Source organism: Mauremys reevesii, linkage group 5 (genome assembly GCF_016161935.1).
Source record: "Mauremys reevesii isolate NIE-2019 linkage group 5, ASM1616193v1, whole genome shotgun sequence".
Taxonomy (NCBI): Eukaryota; Metazoa; Chordata; order Testudines; family Geoemydidae; genus Mauremys; species Mauremys reevesii.
In genome coordinates, this window is record NC_052627.1 from 103,260,346 (window position 1) to 103,284,058 (window position 23,713).

Here is a 23,713-nt window from a genome sequence, read left to right on the forward strand (position 1 = left end):
TCATGTGGCGCCATGGGGTTCGAAGGGGAATGATCCGTAGTAGTTGTCTGTGGGTCCGTGGGCGTTGCCATCCCGGACGAGCCCCCAAATTGTCGAAGAAAAACTTAGTTCTCGCTTTTTGTTTGGGTGCAGCAAAATTAAATACTTTATTATTTCTCCAGTAATTACAATGGAGGGAGAGAGTGCCATAGGACACAGGGTCCTGGACAGGTCTCTCAACTGGTAAACAATTACATCAAGCCTTTATACCGTTGTTTCAGACAATTTCTAGCAATAATACAGACAGTAAAAAGCAACAACTACATTTTGTTTATACATAAGCTTTTCTGCTATCTTACTAGAAAAAGCAAGACTGCACATTGCAAGGTCGTAATACTTTCACACAGTTCACTCTGTCTTACATTATCTTGCTTCTACAAATCTCACATCATATGGGTCACAGTATGGCCTGACTCTTGCTAACTAACATTCATTAAGATCTCTTCAAACCTTGTTAATTATTTACTGGCTTCCACAACTAACACCGGAACAAATCAACATACCCTTAGAGCCCCGACCGGGGTTATTCTATCTACTACCCAAGATCCACAAACCCGGAAATCCTGGACGCCCCCATCATCTCGGGCATTGGAACTCTCACTGAAGGACTGTCTGGATATGTGGACTCTCTGCTCAGACCCTACGCCACCAGCACTCCCAGCTATCTCCGTGACACTACTGATTTCCTGAGGAAACTACAATGCATTGGTGACCTTCCAGAAAACACCATCCTAGCCACCATGGATGTAGAGGCTCTCTACACAAATATCCCGCACACTGATGGAATACAAGCTGTCAGAAACAGTATCCCTGATGATGCCACAGCACAACTGGTTGCTGAGCTCTGTGCCTTTGTCCTCACACACAACTATTTCAAATTTGATGACAATATATATCTCCAGATCAGTGGCACCGCTATGGGCACCCTCATGGCCCCACAATATGCCAATATTTTTATGGCCGACCTGGAACAATGCTTCCTCAGCTCCCGTCCACTCACACCCCTTCTCTACCTACGCTACATTGATGACATCTTCATCATCTGGACCCATGGGAAGGAGACTCTGGAAAAATTCCACCACGATTTCAACAGCTTCCACCCCTCCATCAACCTCAGCCTGGACCAATCTGCATGGGATGTCCACTTCCTAGACACCACGGTGCTAATAAGTGATGGTCACATTAACACCACCCTATACCGAAAACCTACCAACCGCTATGCCTACCTTCATGCCTCCAGCTTCCATCCTGGACACACCACAAGATCCATTGTCTACGGCCAAGCACTGAGGTACAACCGTATCTGCTCTAACCCCACAGACAGAGACCAACACCTAGAAAATCTCCACCAAGGATTCTCAAAACTACAGTACCCGCACGAGGAAATAAGGAAACAGATCAACAGAGCCAGACGTGTACCCAGAAGCCTCCTACTGCAAGACAAACCCAAGAAAGAAACCAACAGGACTCCACTGGCCATCACATACAGTCCCCAGCTAAAGCCCCTCCAACGCATTATCAGGGATCTACAACCCATTCTGGACAATGATCCCACACTTTCACAAGCCTTGGGTGGCAGGCCAGTCCTCGCCCACAGACAACCTGCTAATCTGAAGCATATTCTCACCAGTAACTGCACACCGCACCATAGTAACTCTAGCTCAGGAACCAATCCATGCAACAAACCTCGATGCCAACTCTGCCCACATATCTACACCAGCAACACCATCACAGGACCTAACCAGATCAGCCACACCATCACCAGTTCATTCACCTGCACATCCACCAATGTAATATATGCCATAATATGCCAGCAATGCCCTTCTGCTATGTACATCGGCCAAACTGGACAGTCTCTAAGGAAAAGGATAAATGGACACAAATCAGATATTAGGAATGGCAATATACAAAAACCTGTAGGAGAACACTTCAACCTCCCTGGCCACACAATAGCAGATCTTAAGGTGGCCATCCTCCAGCCAAAAAACTTTAGGACCAGACTTCTAAGAGAAACTGCTGAGCTTCAGTTCATTTGCAAATTTGACACCATCAGTTTAGGATTAAACAAAGACTGTGAATGGCTTGCCAACTACAGAACCAGTTTCTCCTCCCTTGGTTTTCACACTTCAACTGCTAGAACAGGGCCTCATCCTCCCTGATTGATCTAACCTCGTTATCTCTAGCTTGCTTCTTGCTTGTTTATATTTACCTGCCCCTGGAAATTTCCACTCTTGCATCCGACGAAGTGGGCATTCACCCACGAAAGCTCATGCTGCAAAACGTCTGTTAGTCTATAAGGTGCCACAGGATTCTTTGCTGCTTTTATATGATGAAAATACTCATTTGGACTCAAGGTCAGTTGTACTCTCAGTTGTGCTTGAGATCCTCAAATGCACATGCAAGGATGCAAGTGTGCAGGATCAGGCTCAGTCTCCCTCTCATGTGTTTGCCATACTTGCATAAAGGATAGGCAGTCCCTGGTTTCAGGAACTCATAAAGGCTCTTTCCTGATTACTCCTTGCTGGGGCACAGTGGTTGAAAGGGACAAAGAGTAGACATTAGTTCAAACTAAACAACCACGTGGAGAGGAGGATAGAGAAGTACCTCTTAAAGAAATGTAGCAGTGCCACTTATCGCTCATCCCACCCTGTACAAGGGGGTCTTCAGAATACATTCTGCCTCTGGTTTTCTCTTTGATATAGAATGCCTTCATTACTTCCCTTGGGGTGTTACAGCAACACATTGCAGGCCTAAGGCAAAAAATTCCCTAGTTTAGCTGTTTATTGGGAAAAAGGTGGAAAATTGTGCCTATACGATGCCAAATAAAATAATATTTATATATGCAAAGAAGTAGCAATAGAATAAATACAGGCTGTCACTGCAGCCCAGAAAAAAATGAAAGTTTTAATAGCTCGTAGTAGACCTGATGCCCCATTCCTCTAAGGCTTTTTCATACACGAAATGGAGCTAAGCTCTGTAGCAGAAATGAAGTAAATAACAGCTCAGCTATTATTTGTAATAAAAAAAAGCAAGTGTGCAGCAGGAAGGAAATATAATTTATTTTAAATAACAGAAGAGTCTTAATCTGAGATAAGTGAAGCAAAGTTCTTTGGTCTTTCCTTTCATTTTCATTAATTTTCCAGCTTATAAAAAGGATCCATGGAAATCAAATGTAATAACATCACCTAGTAATAGCCTCTGGAAAAGTTAAAATAACCAATAGATAAAGAAAAATGTAACACTACTAAAAGTGTTGCATTTCCTTTTTGTCCAAAGTTCATTTCCATATTCAACTAGAACAAGAGGAAAGAGTTTTGAAAATATCATTAATTTCATAGGATAATAGGTTTCTTCACATAAGAACCTGTTTTCAACACTGGAGGGATACTTTTCCCTTTAATAAAACCTTTGCTTTTGCTCTGATGTAAATGTCCTTGTTTCTTGTTGACTCACTCAGCATTATCTGTCCAAGCAACAGAGGTTTGATTTGAAAACAGGCTGAGGATTTATTTATCAGACTCCTGCTGGCATCAGGGGTGCTGTTCTACTCTCCCCCCACCCCACATCCCATGTCAAGCCAGGGCCGCCCAGAGGGGGGGGCAAGAGGGGCAATTTGCCCCAGGCCCCGCGTCCCGCAGGGGCCCCCACGAGTGTTTTCTGGGGCCCCTGCGGTTCCGGTTGAGCTCCCGCAGGCATGCCTGCGGCAGGTCCACCGGAGTCCGGGACGAGTGGACCTGCCGCAGGCATGACTGCGGAGGGGGCGCCCGTCCCACGGCTCAGCTGGACCTCCCGCAGGCATGACTGCGGCAGGTCAAGCGGAGCCGCGGGACCACGGCACCCGCCGCAGTCCCTCGTCCCGGGCTCCGGTCGACCTGCCGCAGGCATGCCTGCGGGAGCTCAACCGGAGCCAAATGCCGCCACCCAGGTCTTCGGCGCGCTGGGGTCTAGAGCCGCCCCTGAGCGGGGGCCCCCGGCCGCCGAAGACCCCGGGCCCCCGGAATTCTCTGGGCGGCCCTGTGTCAAGCCTTGAAAAGTTCACATTTCCCTCTGCTTTACACCCTGACTCACAATTTCCTGTAGTGCAACCGACATCACTCTGGTTGGGAAGGACCAACATGTATGTTTCAGTCTGTGGGTGAAAGCCTGGTCCTGTTAAGTCAATGACAAAACTCCCACTGACTTCCTGTGACAAAGTGGGATTTTTCTGTAATATTTTTATGATTCCTATGTATGCCTCAGTTTCCCTATGTACATTTCATCGCTCCCAATGGGTTAAAAAAAGCTGCTTTTGGAGCAGAGCTGGAGACATGAGGTATTGTGTCATGTGACTGCCTGGGGTAGAATTAAGGGGTCATTAAAGGACTGGCTGAAACCAATCCAGAGAGACAATGGGGGCATCAATAATTGACACCTATCTATGGGAATCTCTGGCAGGTGAAACATGTGAACTCAGCATGGTTCAACAGTTAGGAAATAGGGACTGATGTTTGGAGATACTCAGTCACTCTCTCTTGAGACTGATGGAGACAGAGGTCAAAAGGATTCCATAACATCTTGGCTGGCTATTTCCACTGGCTTGGCCTGTATATGACCAGTGCTAACCTTTGCTTCTCTGTGCTAACCTAAGGGCTACCCAATGCTGTTGACTAATAAACCCTGTTCTTTTTTTTTTTTTTTTTAAAGGCTGCTTGGTGTCACTGCAAATACTCACTGAGCAGAATACGCCCAGAAGGGGTAGAATACATGTCTCCTGCAGGAATGGGGCTTGGCTGGATTCACTTCAGGGAGCCATGGAGAGAGACAGTTTGCTGAAGGCTGAGTCTTGGAGACTACAAGCCTGCCTCTGTGAGTTCTTCTTTTGATTTACATTTTTCCCAATTCCTTTACAGAGGGAAACATTTTTGGAAGTTATCCTCTCTAAAGTGTTCCAGGAATAGTTTAGAAAATATAGCAATGGATGGATGTGTTAGGATTTTTTCATATACACTGTATTTTTAATATGCAATTCCTCTCAAATGCTCTGAAGATCGATCTATCAAGCTTGAATAGTTGATGCACTTTGAACACTTAGCTCCAAAAGATAGATGACATTTTTTTCATTAGTTTAAAATTTATATGCTACAGTATCTGTCACAATAATAATAAAATCTGACAGTGCAGATCATATGGGTATTTCACACTGTAGAGGTAATATGTTCTTTGGAAGATAAAATGACAATTTGTTCAAATCATAGATTTTTAAATTTTAGACAAACATGGTAGCTCTGAATCTATACATTTCACTCTTCCAAAATCATGTCTTTGCTAACTACAGTATGTCATTTCAATCTTTAACTTATTTATATATATATAGTAGATTAAAGTATAAATTACAAGTGACTCAATTTTTGTCTAGTTTCTTCTATTATTGTATACTATATTATCTATTGAAATTTCTAATTTCTTTCATAAATACGTATAACTTCATCAGGGCAAGCTGTTTCTCTATGTGCTTACAGAATCCTCATCAGAGACTCCAAGGTGCAAAGGGACCATTGTGAGCATCTACTCTGAGCTCTGCTGTAATATAAGCCATAGAAATTCTCAAAAACAATTCCTAGGGAATATCTTTTAGAAAAACATCCAATCTTGATTTAAAAATTGCCAGTGATGAGACTCCATCATGACCCTTGGTAATTTGTTCCAATGGTTAATTACCCTCACTGTTAAAAATTTACACCTTATTTCTAGTCTGAATTTGATTAGATTTAACTTCCAACCATTGGATCATATTATATCTTTCTCTGCTAGATTGAAGAGCCCATAATTAAATATGTGTTCCCCATATAAGTACTCATAAACTATAAGCATTACCCCTTAACTGTCCCTTTCTTAAGATTAGTAGTTTTAGCTTCTTGAGCGTATTATTATAAGGCAGGTTTTTAATCTTGTAATCATTCTCCTGGCTCTTCTCGGAACCCTCTTCAGTTTATCAACATCCCTTTTAAATTGTGGACATCAGATCTGAACCTGGTATTCCAGCAGCGGTCACATCAGTGCCAAATGCAGGCGTAAAATAATCTCTCTACTGTTACTTGACATTCCCTGTTTATGCATTCAAGGATCTCATTAGCCTTTTTGGCTACATCATCTCACTGGGAGCTCATATTCAGATTAGCCACCATCCCTGTCAATTCTTTTTCACAGTCACCATTACTTCTATCAACCAAATTTGTAATCTCTTTTGTTTTATTTCTTTTACAGGATATCTTTTCTTGCAATTAGTTATATTACCTTCCTTTAATTCTTTATTAATTGAGTCCCGTGACAGCTGCTCCATTATCTTGCCTGGAAACGATGTCACACTAACAGGCCTATAACTACTTGGGTCATCTCCTTTACCCTTTTTAAATACTGCCACAATATTACCTTTCTTCCAATCTTCTGGAACTTCCCCAGTGTTCTAAGACTTATTGAAACTGAAAATCAATATTAACGGTTAAGCATACTCCTCAACCAGCTTTTTTAAAAACTGTGGTATCAGATAGCCTGATCCGAGCCACTGAAGTCAATATAAAGACTCGTGTTGACTTCAGTAGGCTTTGGATCAGGCCCTGAGCACCTTTGTAGTACCCAAGCATTGTGCACGTGACTCTAATAATAGTAGATTATACTGCATGAGTTTGAAACATGTCCGTAGCAATTACCTATTTGCTCTGGGGACAATTCCAGACGGTCTTTAAAGCCCTGAATACTCTTGGATCCATTCACTTGCCAGATAACCTCTCCCTCACATCTCAGATGTCAAGTTACTGGACTGATTCTTTTAGCTCCTGGAGAGCTCTTGCAATACCAGTCACAATATTGTCATATTTGAAGAGCCTCAACCTGCTCTTTTCAATGGAGCCCATGTTTCTCAAGTTTCAGGACATAACATAAAGCATACAAAACCTGTACTATTGGGCCTTTAGTTATAAAAAATCAGCATTAAAGCAGATTTTAGGACTGATTTGCATAAATTGTTTGGAGACTCTTAAGATTGGAAAACATTCCTTATAGAAGCAGAGTCAAGGAGATCAACTTACTTAACTAAGCAACTAGAAGGTTGAGGGGTAATTTGATAATAGTCTATAAAAGTACCTACCTGGCGAACAAATATTTGACAACAGGCTTTTCAATCTAGCGGACAAAGGTGTAACAAGAGCCAGTGACAAGAAGCTGAAGCTAGACAAATTCACTGAGGACAATTAACCATTGGAACAATTTACCAAGGGCTGTGGTGGATTTTCCATCACTGGCAATTTTTATATCAAGATTGAATGCTTTTCTAACAGACGTGCTCTAGTTCAAACAGGAATTATGTTCATGAAGTTTTATGGCTATCTTAGATAGGAGGCCAGACTAATTGATCACACTGGTCTCTTCTGGTCTTAGAATCTGTGAAGCTATGGAAATAATCAAATTTTTTCTACCCATTTTTTTTATTGATTATTATGAATTAGTCAGTTTATACAGCATTAAAATAAAATGTGGTTTGATGGTCTGTCCCTTTTATACCAATAAATGTGAAAAATTGACAAAATACAACTTGAACAGCTACGACCCTGATCACTAGAGGTGCTGAGAACCCAGAACTCCCACATTGACTTTAGGGGATCAGAATCAGGCCTTAAATAATCAAGTTTCTAGTGTAGTGGGCCCATTCTTGAAACTTTACTCAGGCAAAATTTTCTTTGATTTCAATGGCAGTTGAAAGTGTTCAGCACCGAGGAAAAGGGCCGTGGTCCATGACTAGGGTTTTCTAGATGCTATGGTGATACAAATGATACACAATAATAGATTCCCGAATATGGGCCAGTTGTATAACCTTTTCTCTAAAATCCAACCACAGGTTAAGTATAGGCATAGATCCCCAGTTCACTCCTCCCATCTACACCAAAAGTTACCCCTCAGTCCCAAACCAAGAATATATAAATAATAATAGGAGATAGACCAATCTCCTAGAACTGGAAGGGACCTTGAAAGGTCATGGAGTCCAGCCCCCTGCCTTCACTAGCAGGGCCAAATACTGATTTTTGCCCCAGATCCCTAAGTGGCCCCCTCAAGGATTGAGCTCACAATGCTGGGTTTAGCAGGCCATTGCTCAAACCACTGAGCTATCCCTCCCCCCTGTTAAAAAAACAGTATTAAAATTATTAGAGAAAGGAGTGAGGGAGAAACCCCTTTAAAATAGAATCATTATTTTCTTTCCTGAAAATTACTGGTCTTGTCAAATTGTATTGTAGACAATACAAACATTATGAAAATTGATCTTCAGGTAAAGAAGCACATTTTTCCAACATGAACAGAATTAGTCAAAGATAACTCTAATATTGCAACAGTATTTCATATACCATTCAAACCCCATCACATATAAACATTGGCAAGAATTTTTAGGGAGACAACAAGAAAAGAACATCAAAGTTTACACTAGAAAAAAATAAAATCCCCTCTCCCCATATGTGGCAGAAACATCTGAGATTAAATCCTGAGGTAATTCAGATGCGGTGCACTCCACACTCTTGGCCATCTGTGAGAGAGCTTATTCTTATTTCTGACCTCTATAATTAAACATGAGCCTGGCAGACTAGACCAATCCCAAAGCCATGGTTTTTCATTTTTATTTCAAAGGCTATAACCCCTGCAAGCGTGGAAGGTGTAATGTGACTATAATACAGATAAACTATGATTTTTGAATACTGGGATGTAAATTCAGATTTTTGTTTTGGCAATTTTCAATTTTTTCCCCCTTGTTCCAAGAGTTGTGCAATTTTTTAAGATACCGCTCTTCCAAGGAGTTCCATGCTGGTAGACCTCTAGTGCCCAGGTAGAATCTCATTAACTTCAAGACAAACTGGGAAAAGTATATGTTATTCACTGTAATATATATTAATGAATTTAAGCATCCAGCATGGTGATTTTTTTAAGGTTTTACCACATAAGGTAAATCTAAAAAATCTTTAGTAAATCCTTTCTCACTTAAATTTGTCATAGACTTCACTGGGAATAAGCACTGTGGCATTTGCCAGTAAAGGCAAAATGGGGAGAGCTCCCCTTTAGTTCTGTGATGTTGGTCACCACTGTAGAGTCTCTTCAGTTCACTGTGTGTATTTCCATATCTGCCATCTCTCTGACCCACAAGACATATTCTAAAAAAAATACCTTTAATTTACAGCTTTTCCTTATCTCCTCTCAGTTACTTTTTTCTGCTACACACATCTCTTCCAGACCCTTGGCACATTAATACACCAGCTTAGATTCTGTGAGCCAGATTCAGACAAAGGGGTGCAGGTCCAAGAGAATCTAAATAAGGCCTTGTCTACTGGGGATTAGTCCCTATTTCAGCAGTCACTGGATAGCTACCAATGTAGTTTCACCAATGCAAACCTACTAATGTAGGCAAGCAAAGCCACTATTTTCCTCTCATGGGGCTCACCCCTACTTGAAAACAGGATAAACTGCACCAGTATAAATTGTGGCTTAGCACAGTTTACCCTGTCTACACTAGGGGTTTGTACCAGTGCAGCTACATTAGTGGCCTATCAGCCAGTGGCTGAAATTGGACCATATCCACATCTCTAAATCTCTTGTTGTAGTTGACTGAAAGTTTTGAACTTTGCTTCTCCATACACTACTTTCACTTTGACAAACATTTTACTGGGGCTTGTGTCATTTCATGGTTCCAGAAAGGTCTATTGTTTTATTTGAATTAAGCTTCATTTCCAGTCTTCTCTCAGATTTTGGTAAATTTATCCCAAATGTCCCATATAATCCATGTATGCAGTGTTGTTGTAGCCCTGTCAGGAAGAAAGTTGGGAGGGGTCTTATTAGTGGGTTATAGAGACACTGGATTTATGATTTATTACAACAATCTATAATCCACTAACAACGTCCCCCTCACCAGCTGCTTGCCCTCACTTCCTCCCTATGGCTGGAGGGGTGTTAACAAGCCATTTCACCTTGAATGGTCCCTTGAAATATGTGTTAACTACTTATACTAAACAATCTGTTCCATCTTATATTTATCTGTAACACTCTCAGTTAGTTTCCAGGACCTGTAGAGAGCTCTGTGTAAGCACAAAAGCTTGTCTTTTTCGCCAATAGAAGCTGGTCCAATAAAATATATGACCTCACTCATCCCATATAATCCATGTCACACACATCAGTGAATGTACAGTCTTCAGACATTAACTTTAACTATGTATCAAACTGCTGAGTGGATTGACCGGGCTCTTGTGCTCTGCTATAAAATTTAAAGGGTCAGATTCTCAGCTGATGTAAATCATGTATTGCCTTTTAAATGAATGGATCGAAATCAAATTACACCACCTGAGGCTTTGTCCCACAGTGTCAACGATTGGGTTAGCTTTGAGATGCCGTATTCATCAAACTATTGTAATATGGCCTCAGATCTTTTTTGCTCCACAGCCAACATATCTATCCAACTATTATAAATGTCTCTACCTTTCTCCAACTCAGCTTGGCAGCTAACAGCATTTTTCTCCTGATCTGGGAATTCAAAGGACTTTTGAATATGAGCTCTGCATGTTGTTTGAATTTTTCCACCCCTCAGGAAGACATATGCTTTCCCAGCTCACCCCAGGCAGCTGGTTTCCAACAGACTTCATAATCTTGGTCATTTATACTTTCTTAGGCTGTTTCTGTGCACACATGCTTTGTGATATCCTGTAAAGTTTTGACAATTTGTTATGTTTTTGCTTGCTGGGGGTATATACTGTGTGCAGTAGCTCCACATTTAAGAATTCCAGTGAGACTAAGGAGACTAAGGCCAGGTCTATACTACAAACTTACATTGGCGTAACTACATCACTCAGGGGTATGAAAAATACACAACCTGAGTGACGCACTTATACCGATCTAACCCCCAGTGTAGACGGTGCTATGTCAACAGGAGAGCTTCCCCTCTTGCCTCTCTGGTTTGGAAAGTTTACATTATTGACAAAATATTTTGAAAAAACAGTGAGAAGCCCTTGTGGCACCTTAGAGACTTAATGTCACAAGGACTCCTCGTTGTTTTTGCTGATACAGACTAACACAGCTACCACTCTGAAAAATATGTTGCGAACACTATTTCCTATGAGATATTATAGTCAGCGTATTTGTCCACTCCCCTCCCACTTACCATTCGTTAAACATGTATGAAAGTGGAATTTTTCTAGCTTACCAAAACTGGAGGTACGAGAAATCATATTGTGCCATAAAAGGTTTTTTTTTGTTTTTTTTTGTTTTTGTTTTTTACCCTAGACTGAATTATATGACAATACTTAAGGCTTTTTAAAAGACTTGAATCTAATATGGCTAAAATACCAACTCATTTTCATATAAAAGATGTTCTTTCTTTATAATTTTTGCTAACAAGCAATTTATTTTTTAAATATCTTGAACCAAAAGGAATCACAACAAAGAGAATAAATTGGCCTAGAGAAGAAATTTTACAAATGTTGTGCAATCTTAAAGGAGAAAAATCTAATTTGCCTGTAATTTTGCTATCTGAAAGTGTTTGTGTACAATTTATCTTACTGTCACAGCTGGATTCAGATGTGAATGTAAATTGCTGGAGAAGCAGTTTACTAACCCAGTTTATTCCCATTAGACAGTATTGCTTCATAATGAGTAATGGAGAAACAAGTCTCATTTTTTTTATGCATGATTGTGCCATTTATGTAGCTTTTACAGCCCCAAAAACACACGTCTGCACTAATGAATGCTCAGACTTGTTGTCTGTCGTAATTTTTATTAAACCAAGCTTTTATACCAAGAAAGAACAGAGTTAATAGTTTTTATGGCAATGTAAAAATGTACCGTGAATCTGAAAACTCTGGCTATGGTATTACCTTTCATTGTTTAGTTTCACACAATCTATACAGTACATGGATAATCAGGACTAGAGATGTTTAAGTAAATAGCATGTTAGTAACCAAGTAATAGTATACAGAATGTGCTTGTAACCTACCAACACTACTCTCCGTCTCTCTCATTTGAAATGTCCTCTGTTTAATCCAGCGCATCTTTGATGTGTTCCGAAGTGTTAATCTCTTACATGAGAGTTGAAAGAGTGATGCTTACTCCCAGAAGTGTTCTTGGCCTAATCAGAGTTAAATGTGATGGCTTATTCACATCAGGTGAAATTTGCCTAAAGACAAGGCCTTCTGCACCATTTAATCCCTTCCTTTATGCTGCCTGACTGGGGATGTGTGGATAGAGCCTGAGAAAGGACTGCAGGACAGGGTAGCCTATTCTATAAAGAGTAAATGTAGAGGACATCAATTGAACAGTCAGTATAGACCAAGGGAGATAATGTAATATTTATGCAGATCCAGTGACCAGACCTTTCATGCAGGTTATCTGAAGGGACCCTAGACACTTATCATGTTTAAAGGCTGGAATAGCAGCCACAAGATAGGCAAAGATATACTTTTGTCTCCTGGCGCTAGTCCCCAGCACATCACCAATTGTTAGTTGGATTTTATGTGGGTGAAGTTAATTTCCCCTTTATGTTACAGATTTGAATGAAAATCTGGCAAAACTCCCAGGGTCTTCAATCCTACTTGCAAGTGAGAATATCCAATTTCACACAATAGAGTTACTGAGCTACACAATATACAAGAGCAGAAAGAGAGAGACAGTGAAAAGTACTGGCAGTAGAGCAAAGGGATGTTTTCAGCTGAGATCCAAAATGAGAAACAGTTAATAGGGAGATATCAAAAGGCTGCTAAGATGGCAGAAGCTACTGATGGCCATTCACAAGCAGAGGGGATGGGGAGGGAGAATACCAGGGATGGAAAGTGGTGGGATATGAGCACAGTTCTTCACCTCATCTGTGTCTGGAATAGCGTTCCCTGTGAACATAGGCACTTTTGCCCCCTGGGAGGTCCAGGATCAAGGAAGCTGAGATTTTGCCTGAATGAGTAGAATGCATTAGTGAATAGAGAAGAAGCTATTTCACTGTTGTAGATCACATGCTTATTTAGAACATGAGTGTTATGTTAGGATTTCCACCATCTCAGTTTTTTCAGGGGAAAATAAACATATTAAGCCTTTTCTTATGTGTGTGTGTGGGGGGGGGAGGATCGCAGTTTGCAATAGAACACTGCCTCAGAAGATAGCAACGTAATGTTATGGCATCACTGTTTGTTTTCCAGGACAAAAACAGATCCAGGTACAAATCCTAAGATGCAATGGGAGTGAGACAATGATGCAGAATACATATAATAGCAAAGGATGTGATATGAAAAGATTAATAAATATGAAGCCAATGATATAGATGATGTCCAGTGTGTACGTATGACTTTCTCTTGATACCTATATTTTACACATATGTAGGCTAAAAGCTGTAATTGTTGTGTGGTAGAATTTATTTGCAATATAGGGAGAAGAGTTTCGTGCACTGTGCAAAATCCATGATGTTCAGAATTTAGTTCTGCCTTCTGTGCTCTACAGCTCTTGTTTCTGGATATTTCAGCTCCTTATCTCAAGTTTTCTTCAGCTTGTTTACTGAATTTTCAATCTGCTTGCTCAGGAGATTCTTAAACCAGAACAAGCAGACTAAAAATTCAGTAAATAAACTGAAGAAAACTCAAGATAAGGAGTCAGAGTGTCCAAAAATAACAAGAATTACAAGGCACAATGGTAAGGCAATAACTCTCACCAGCATATACACACACATGCTATATGTATATGTATATTAATTACGTTCAATAAGTAGACTGTATACACAGAGGCAGGTGCTGTTTGTCCTATGTGTCCTATGTATGCTGCATAGTGGTGCTTAAACCACTCACTGTTTCCTATTTAATTAAATGGGAAAACCAAAAGTAAACTGCTGACAAAGACACAATAGCACAGACAGACTCAGCATCTGCTACTGTATTTAATTAATTTAAATATAAAACATCTAACTAAATACAGGGAGTGGAGAAAGAAATCTAAATATTTTTGAATCAAATTATTCTCTTTGTGCACAAGCATAATAATATATTCCTAAAAACAGATTAGGAAACTACCAGTAGGGTCAAAGAGAGAAATTTGTTTTAGACTTTCTTGGCTACCTCTGTTTAAGGCGGTTCATCCCCCAGAAATGGCTTTGCCACAGTTTTAAAGAACAAAATCCTCTCCAGTGGACTGCCTTTAACTCTCCTTTCATATGTAAAAACAAATGTAGGAGCTGTTTGATTTACCTATGATCAGGGGTGGCTCTAGCTTTTTTTCCATCCCAAGCATGGCAGGCAGGATGCCTTCGGCGGCGTGCCTGCGGGAGGTCCGCCGGTCCCGTGGCTTCGGCGTACCCGCCGCCGAATTACCACCGAATCCGCGGGACCGGCGGACCTCCTTCAGGCAAGCTGCCAAAAGGCAGCCTGACTGCCACCCTCACGGCGACCAGCAGGGTGCCTCCCGCAGCTTGCCGCCCCAGGCATGCGCTTGGAGCGCTGGTGCCTGGAGCCGCCGCTGCCTATGATCACTGGGGTGAAAAAATGTAATTGAAAATGTAAGGGACACCTACACACCAAGTCAGTGCTACCCACCCAGTCAGGAGCAAAGTGTAGATGAACTATAACTATGTAACCTTTTCCTAGTCTAATAATATTTAGCTATTAGACTCTAGTTCTGCAAACATACAGATGCTTAACTCAGGCATGTGTATTGTGCTTCATTGTTGTCAGAATCACAGCCCATGTTTTCATCCATATATTTCAAAACATGTACAGTAGAGAATGGAATATCATTATGCCTATGTTCCTGAGAATGAAAGCGGAGGCACCAAGGGATCAAGTGACTTGCCCCAGGTCATCTAAGAGGGCACAGCAGGTCTCTTCAATCCTAGTCCAAAAGACCTATTTAATAATTGCTTTCTAAAAAAATAAAATATAGTCAGGCTCAAGAATATGCATAATAAAAATCATTTGACACTTTGACCAAAATCCTAACTGATATACACTGAAGGAAAAAAACATCCTTTTACAGCAGGCCCTGTGTGCCACTTAAATCTTGCTTAAGTCCTATCTGCTCTTACATGACTATGGAAGACCCCCCCTAGCAACAGAACTAGCATGGCTCAGCTGTGTTTAAGATGAGTGGATAGGATTAGAAGTGGTTGCTGTAGTTAGCTTTGTGGTGGCTTCATGAACACCAGCCAGACATGCCAAACCCGTGAAAAAAAACATAGAAATTGGGCTTGTTTTTGGCTTAATTAGCTTGTGAGTTGCTTGTTGGCTAGTTTTTGGCTTGCACCTGTTGTAGCTTGTTGCTTCTTCCTTTTTTTTTTTTTTATTGGCTCCCAGGAAGCATGGGCAAGAGGGGGCAAGCAGGGGCAAGGGGTAAGCGGGGCAGCGGGGAAGAGAGTCAGGGGTGCACAGTGGGCCCACCACAATCCCAGATTGCACACCAGGGATAGTCAAATACAGTGTTGGGGTTCTTAGGGACTGGCTTGTTTTATCCTCGTTTTGAAATGGGATAAGCTTGATTTCTGGCTTATTGTGAAAGTTGGGGTGCTTATTTACTGCATGAAAGTTAGCAACTGTGACACCAGCATGAGGTGGAGCAGGGGCAGGCAGAATGGAGAGCAGTGCCAAAGACTCCATTGCTATGTGAGTCCTGCCACATCGATGGTCTGGATAAGGTGCTACTAGAGTGAGTTCTGTTGAGTTAAAGCAATTCTTTTGCTGCCTCACCAGTAGCAAGATAGCCAATAGGTCAAAACAGCCTCCAGAACTTGGTAATGAAGCTCCTAGTGTGTGCTGAATAGGTAAGTGATGAGGAGTGGAAATGAACACACAGTAGGGTGAACAGGAAAATTCACTTATTATGTGAAGATTCAGGATCCCAGTTAAGAAGACGTAAAGAAAGTAGACTATATCCTACACTTACTGGCAGTACTGAGCTATTTCACATAGACATATTATGTATAAGCTTTCTGTGAAACACCTGCATGGAATCTTCTACTCCCTCCCATCCCAGATCATACACAGCCTTTTTTTAAAAATGAGGAGCCATGGAATAAGTGTGAATTGTGAGTAAAGTGACAATACAGCCATAATTAGGAACATTGTTATGGTATGTCATGCATGTATTGTAATAGATTTTTAAATTTAAGAAACATTTTAGCCCCAATGTATGCTGGTCTTTGCAGCTCTTAGTTTATTAAATTAGGTAGAGGGAAAAAAGTCTAGAGGTTTCTTTAAAATTCCCAAACTTACCAGATTTGCCCATCTTTTACATCCTCACTAAGAGAATACAAGTGATGCTGGAGATAAATATTTTCTGAGTCCTGCTGATTTATTCTCTTTTACTTCTGAGGTATCTACTTTTGAGGTAACGTTTGCCTCGCTTAGAAGTTGGCAGTTGAAGATCTGTCATATTGTGCTCCATGTGTGCGATAATAGTTGCCACAATATGTATTATTAATTGTTTTGTTATTACTATTTGTCAATTTATAATTTTCAGAACACAATGTCTGTGTTTGGGTTGGGTATAATCTCACTGAGCTGTGTGTATAAATCTCCAGACAAGTTGCCTAGATTTTTAGTGGGTGTGGATGAGGAATTATTTCCCCCCTGTTATCTTTGTGGAATTGAGGGGATGCAATTAATTTGATGGGACTCTAGCAGACATACACTATTGCTGTTACAGGCTGGCTAGCTCAGCAGTATATTTTCAGCATTTTTATGGCACTGAAATATGGAAGAGATCAGTTTGTCAGAATGAATCAACTGAATGTGCTGAAGAATGGCAATAAGCACACATGCACAGCACTAATAGAGTTAATACTGTAATCAATGTGCTGTGCAACATCCTTTTATAATCTATACCCAGATTCTTCCATCGTTAAAATAATTCTTTTCCATTTCCATTTATGTTTATATACATATATCTTTACACCAAAATCCTGATCTCCACCTCAATGGATCTCTTATGGAAGCACCTATAGCATGATATTCTCATAAATAGCTAATGAATACCAAATGAATTAATAATGATTTGTGAATCATAAATACAATTTAGAGTCTTTTAAACAAAATAGTGTCTTTTTTAACACTCACCTTTCATAAACTATCTCCATCAGAATACGGCCCTAAAATATATGAATTTATGCCTTCCAGCCCATCAGCACCATCTACTGCATCTTGACATAATAACACTTAACCAAAATAAACCCAAGATTTAGTTTCTCTGTCATTCCTGCGTTTTGCTTTTCTTTTTCAGCTACTGCTCCAGCATATCCTAACAAAATGAATTTTAGTTTGTTGTTGCTTTAACACTATTTGAAAGCATGACTTCATTTTAGAAGAAATTGTGCCCTAGACTTTAACTACTTGAACTCAATTATTGTAGAAGTTTTGAAAATGCTCAAGGTCAAAAACAGATCTGCAGCTTCCTTACTTGAACCTCAAGGGGGGGAAAATGTTCTTAACATAGTATAAGCTAAGGGCCTAAATTCCATTCCTGCAAAAGGAAAACAACAATAGCCTTCTTCTTTATCTCTGGTCAGGATTAAATAAAAAGACTTGGCAGAGCCCCATCAGGTTATCAAGTAATGCCTAGACTTTCAATATGTTCCTCCCACGTAATACACTCATAATGTAACTCCTTCTGAGACAGAGGGCTCCCTTCAGAGCCTTAAATGCCATCAGGATGGAGGATTACTCCGTTTGATAAAAAGCTAGAGACTTGCTAACTGTCTTCATACCAAATAACAGTAACATATCTTTCTCTTCCTCTTTCCTTCCACTCCACCTCCCATGCCAAAGTAAATTATTTCTTACAGTCCTTCTACCACTTTTTTTTATCCCTCTGCAGATGTTTCTGTTACTCTGTACTAGACATACTCTGTTACTGATAAGATGAACCAAATTTCACCCACAGTCGCTTCAGATTTACACTGGTGTGACACCAGTGACTTCAGTGGAGTTATTCTAGAATTACACTTGTGCATTTGAGAGCAGAAACTGGCCTCAGAAACTCATGTTTGGGTGCTAAATGTTGTGTTCCCAAGTACATGGTACCTAATCTTGTTTGAGCTGACGGTGACTACTAATGTCATTGTGATTAGGTGAAAGAAAGCAAGAAATGAGTAAGAAGATACTAGTCATTCCTCTAATAATCACTAAAATAATAATGCATGTCCCAGTTCTGTCACTCTGATTCACACTGTACTTTATTCCACAAGTAGTCCCTTAGTATGAGTACAGGTGGCAGAATTGTGTCTAAGATGAGCTGGTCAGGCAGTTCAGATCTCCTGTTCTATCTAGCATAAGGGATAATACATGCTGTACATTCTGCCTGCCTGGGCTTAATAAATGGGACCTGCTTTATTTTGTAGAAGGTCAATAACTTTAAATTGTGTTGTCTTTTTGGAGAATCTGATATAGAAGCCATAGATTTTAAAAAATAGTTCTGTTGCTAAATAGTTGGGATCATAGTAAGAAATGAACTCTACAACATAATACAGTAGCATACTGATCTTTCAGGGCTAAAAAAATCCACATTTATAAATAGTATATTTTTTTCTTTCTCATTTGGAAGATTCTACTATACTGTAATTTCTGAAATTCCATTATAACTTTGTTGAATGATGATTTAAAGTTTCCATTCACATTCCTAAGTACATATTCCTTATTAATGTATGCCATTCCTGTTTAAGTCTTTGTTTGTTTCTTTGTTTGGGGTTTGGTTGCCAATGCTTCCCATTTTGAGATAAAAATTATTCTTAGGCAGACAACAGAGTAAGAAAAAAGCCAGGAAACTGAGAAATTTACTACTGTATCTTTCAAACACACAAGCAAGGCAAGCTAATTTTTGAAGTGTGTGGTTTTTTTTATATTAAATATCAGGCATTTATCTCTGTTACAGTCAAAAAGTATCAGCACAGGAGCAGTTCGTTTTCAGTATTTGTCCTTCACACTCTCCCCTGCAGTCTCTTGATACTTAATATATTCTGTTCTTCTTACTTCCAAGTCCTCTTTTACCTGTCCATCAACTCTCTAGACCGCAGATCCAAGCACCATTTCCACTCTTTTTTCTTTTCTCCTAGACGAGAGGAGGCTGTGTGTTTGATCCTTTTCACTGCAGTAAGAAGAGATGGGGCTTTAATGGCTTTAATAAAACCTTAATCCTATAGTCCAATGTTAAGTTACCCTTTCCATACATTGCATGCAACTGTGTTAGAACGTGTTCTCCACAAAAGGTGCAATTTTCCTATTTTAGTCATCAGTTAAATTTTTAATATTCATTAATATTAGATATGTTGGCTATAATGCATACATTGAAAGGATTGCCACTATGAATCAGGAGTTTACATGAAGCAGTCATAGCTTTAAGCTTAACTGCTCCACTAAAAAAGGTTTCAGGACTAAGTGGTGCAATACTTAGCATATTTCCAAATGCCAGAGATATATTTATTAGTTAATATTACACATTTTGAAACACGTTTGTTGTATATATTATAAATTATGGGCCAGATCCTCAGCTGGTGCAAATTAGCATAATGGCACTAAAGTTAATGGAGCAACACTGATTTACATCAGCTGAGGATCTGTCCCTATATCCTTTGAAGTTATCTGTATAATACATTTTCAGAGTAACTAGAGAAGAGCTTTATCTCCTGTTGTGCTTTTTCAGGGGATTGGGGTTGATTGTAAGTGTTCTTAGTTTTACAGAATGAAAAGTAGGGGCCAGATGTGAGTAAACTGTAAGAGTCTCAGTCAGGGAGAGTGTCTGAAGGAACTGGAGAAGAAATTATCATAACAACCACAGATACAAAGGATATCAGAAGCAGGGGTGGCTCTAGGCACCAGCGGGCCAAGCGCCCGCTTGGGGCGGCCGTTTCCCGGGGGGGCGGCATTTGGCCCCGGTGGAGCTCCCGCCGGCATGCCAGCGGCAGGTCCACCGGAGCCCGGGACGAGCAGACCTGCCGCAGTCATGCCTGCGGCGGGTCCCGTCTTCCCGCGGCTCCGGTTGAGCTCCCGCAGGCATGACTGGGAAGAGGGGACCCGACGCGGGACTGGGGAAGGGCGGCGCAGCGCTCCACGCTGCTTGGGGCAGCCTACTTTGTAGAGCCGCCCCTGATTCAGAAGTTGTCAATATTTCCCTTCCTACAAAGGCCCTTCAAAGGTTTAGGGATCTAGCCTGCTCACCTGTCATCCCATTATTGATGCAGAGCTGGAAGGGTGAGGATATTTTTGCTAATGACATTGGCTGTAGTAATGTAGTTCTCCCCTATTCCAGCTGAGTGCCATAACCAGCAGGCTATTTGCTGCAAGTCTCTCTCACTCTCCGGTTTTGAGCAAGAACTCCACCGTGAACCTAAGAAATCTTGGCAAAACCACCTCTTTTGTGAGAAAACTTTCAGGTTTCATGGATTAGCACTTTCTGACAAAAAACCGTTTCATCAGAAAAATTCCAAACCAGCTCTATTCTTAAATGAAACTTTGGGATGTTCCTTGGCCTCTGTAGATGTTCCTCAACTTGTCTTCCCAACAAACCCACTTACCTCCCTGCTCCCCAGTTAATCTTTTTAGCCCTCTGTCCAACCCACCTCCTTCCCCTGGCAATTTTCACCTACCATATGATCTGCAAAGGGGAGGGGGGCATGGCCAATTGGTGTAAGTTAGAACCCGAGCACTAACTTTTGATGGAACTAGAGACAATCAGACCTATGTCTCTCTGATGCCCCTCACACATTCTATACCACATGGATCTTGGCACAGAACAGTATCTGCCCTATTATATTTACTAAGCTTACAGTTGTTGAAAATTGATAACTCTGTGATTAATTGTACAGCACCCTACAACATGCTTTTCAAGGATACTACGTAAATACAGCTGATGGTTATTATCTGAGATTCTTTGTACTACCTGCACTGTGCATATTTTCAATATTTGTTTGGTGAGTGTACTAAACATAAAGCACATTGGTCAGTGAAGCCTGAATATCCCCTTTTTTCAGTTGACTTCTCCATTTTACTTGTAATATTAATGTTATGAATTGTCTGATTTTCCCTTTAAAAAACAACTTGCATATCTGTCCATAGCAAAAATTGTTTAACTCAAGCTTGTACTGTTCTGACAGCTCCCCCTTATTTCAATGTCACCCAGATTGTTACTAAACTAATTAACTTGGAATAATTCCCTTTTTGTATCTGCACCAAATTATTTGAGTTGTATTCCTGCAACTCATTGGACTTGTTCAAATTTTATAGATTTGCTCATTTTTTATATGTAGCCTCCAAAGCATCAGAACAGGGGCTACAGGATGCAATGGGTCAATGAAAAGTATCATTAGAGTCTTGGACTTAAAGATGCTTTTAGAATTTACATAAAATGACTTTTGTGTTGTTAATCTGGGAGGGGACACCCTCCCCTTGCACAACAGTCTGTATTTAGGAGACACCCAGCGCTGGAACAGCCAGGAGCATCAGATCACAAATGAGCTGCACTGGCAGACTTAGGTGATGAACTCAGCACTTGCCCCTGTTTTGCTTGACTCTAGCCAATACCATTAGCCTTACGTTTTGAGAAGCCCTCAAAATAATTGTGTACCAGTAATGTTAGTGAGTATGGACAGAAGTGACTACAGCATTGAGTAAATCGAGCTTCTGATGCAAAAATTAAAACACAAAAGTGTCCTAAAAATAATGTTAAGTATCTGACAAAACCTACAAACGTGCAGCAATTCAAAGTAAGGTTTCCTGAACCAAAAAGTCCATTATTCACACAGATTTAGTGTTAATAGGCAATTTAGAAAAAAAAAATTCTGGTCAAGCCAAAAATGAAACTGTCAGCAAATCTAAAGTTTTAAAAATTAGGATAATTTTTTTACAGATGAAACATTTCATAAAACCTGGAACATTTTGGTTTGATTTTGAGCATTTTAAAATGTTTTTGAATGGTGAATGAAATTAAAGGAAATTTTGAAATGAAATGTCATTTTTCAACCAAAAAACCCCAAAATGTTTTGTTTCAAAATGTGAAAATGTTTTTTTGTTTTGTTCTTCATTTTTTTTTAGATTTTTTTTCTTTTAACCAAAAAAAAAATTTGACATGAATTTACAAAATGTTTTGGTGTCATGAAACCTGCATTTTTGGTGGGATTTAAAAAAATGGTGTGAAAGATTTCACCCAGCTCTGCTTAAGACATGTCACTGTACTTATTTATGAGCTATGTCTAGCTAACATGAAGTACATAAGATCACCCACCTATCTGAGAAGCCTATGTCACATAAAGACAATGAACTGAGAACAGAATGTGATCTTACTTCACTCTAGAGATATAGGGCTTTATATGGTTCAAGTACAGCAGAGAGCAAAATTGCCCCTTCAGCCTAGGAGCGCCACACACACTATTTCAGTAAAAAAAGGCTAGAATATCAGTCACAACTCCTTTATGCAATGTGTGGGAGGCATTGGGGCCACCACAGTCACACTATCATAAATACCATGATTTTTTTCAGATGGCCTCCTGTTCCATGTGATGAGTAGAATTAGGCCATAGGAGAGAATCTGACTCTTGCTAGTAATGTTAGTGATCTTTTCGCTCTTTAAATATGGTTACTCTTTTTGTTTTTACAGTAGTTTTCCCCCATCATGTACGCCTTAACCTGGGTATACTGTAGCCCTGGGGACTTCCCTTTCTATAAAGCAGTCAGGAGGCATCTCTGCCATTGCCAGTTTGAGTAGAGGTTTATAGGAATTTCATCTGTCATTTTTCCCTGTAAATGTGTTCCCTACCTCTTCTCTATCTGAGTTATCCTGCTGTGATGAAAGTGTGGAGACACGTTTGTAGACCCCCATGACATAATTTAAGGGGATAGATCCTAAGACCTGCAACACAAGCACCTACAATTTGTACTAAAGTAGCAACTCTGTTAGCTGTCGATAATTAGCAGGCTCTTATCCTTGCTGTTGGCAGTAGAGCTGGGCAAAACTTTTTTTGGCAAAACTTGTTTTTGGTGAAAAATACAGATTAAGTGACATCAAAATATTTCATGAATCTGTGTCAATTTAGCCAATTATTTTGGTCTGAAAACAAACAAACAAAAACAACCCCTAAAAAAATTCCAACCCCTCTCAAACATTTAATTTTGACATTTTCAAATGTTTGTATACTTATGCAACAAGGTATAAGATGCTACCAAATCAGAATTATCTACTCTCTAGCACTAGTAGCATTTTATATCCACTTTGCCCAAAGGTGTAAATGACTTCACAAGGTACATGAGACTGAAAAATCAGTAAAGCCTCAGATCTTGAAAATAGAACCTGGGTACCTGGATTACTGCAAATCAATAACCACAAGTATTAACCTAAATGATCACTTGAGCACACACACAGGCTTAATCTCTCTGTTAGGCATTAATGTAAAGAGCTGCAGAGAGAAAGCCATTTGCAGTGTAGAACAAGAAATTTTATTGGTCCTACAAACTCAAGAAGGAGTTTTGGTACATATTCTGGAGTATCATCTGCAGGCGCCTTCTATATGAACTATTTACATATATACAGTTATAGAGCTCTCTTGTAACAATGACCCCTGCATACCATCATTGCTCTGAATGAGCAAAACAAGAGAAACATTTCTCATAAAATAAGAAATAAATACTTCAGCCAAGATTACATAATTTCATATATAAAATAGTCCTTAGTA

General features: G+C 40.0%; 1 long non-coding RNA gene across 1 annotated transcript in view; it reads right to left on the reverse strand.

Moving 5' to 3' along the window:
- Positions 1 to 18,908: 18,908 nt before the first annotated feature.
- LOC120405809 overlaps positions 18,909 to 23,713 on the reverse strand; it is a 93,307-nt gene continuing 88,502 nt past the window's right edge. The window contains exon 3 of the long non-coding RNA XR_005598902.1: positions 18,909 to 19,137. This is a non-coding gene — a long non-coding RNA (uncharacterized LOC120405809). The remainder of the gene's footprint in view (positions 19,138 to 23,713) is intronic.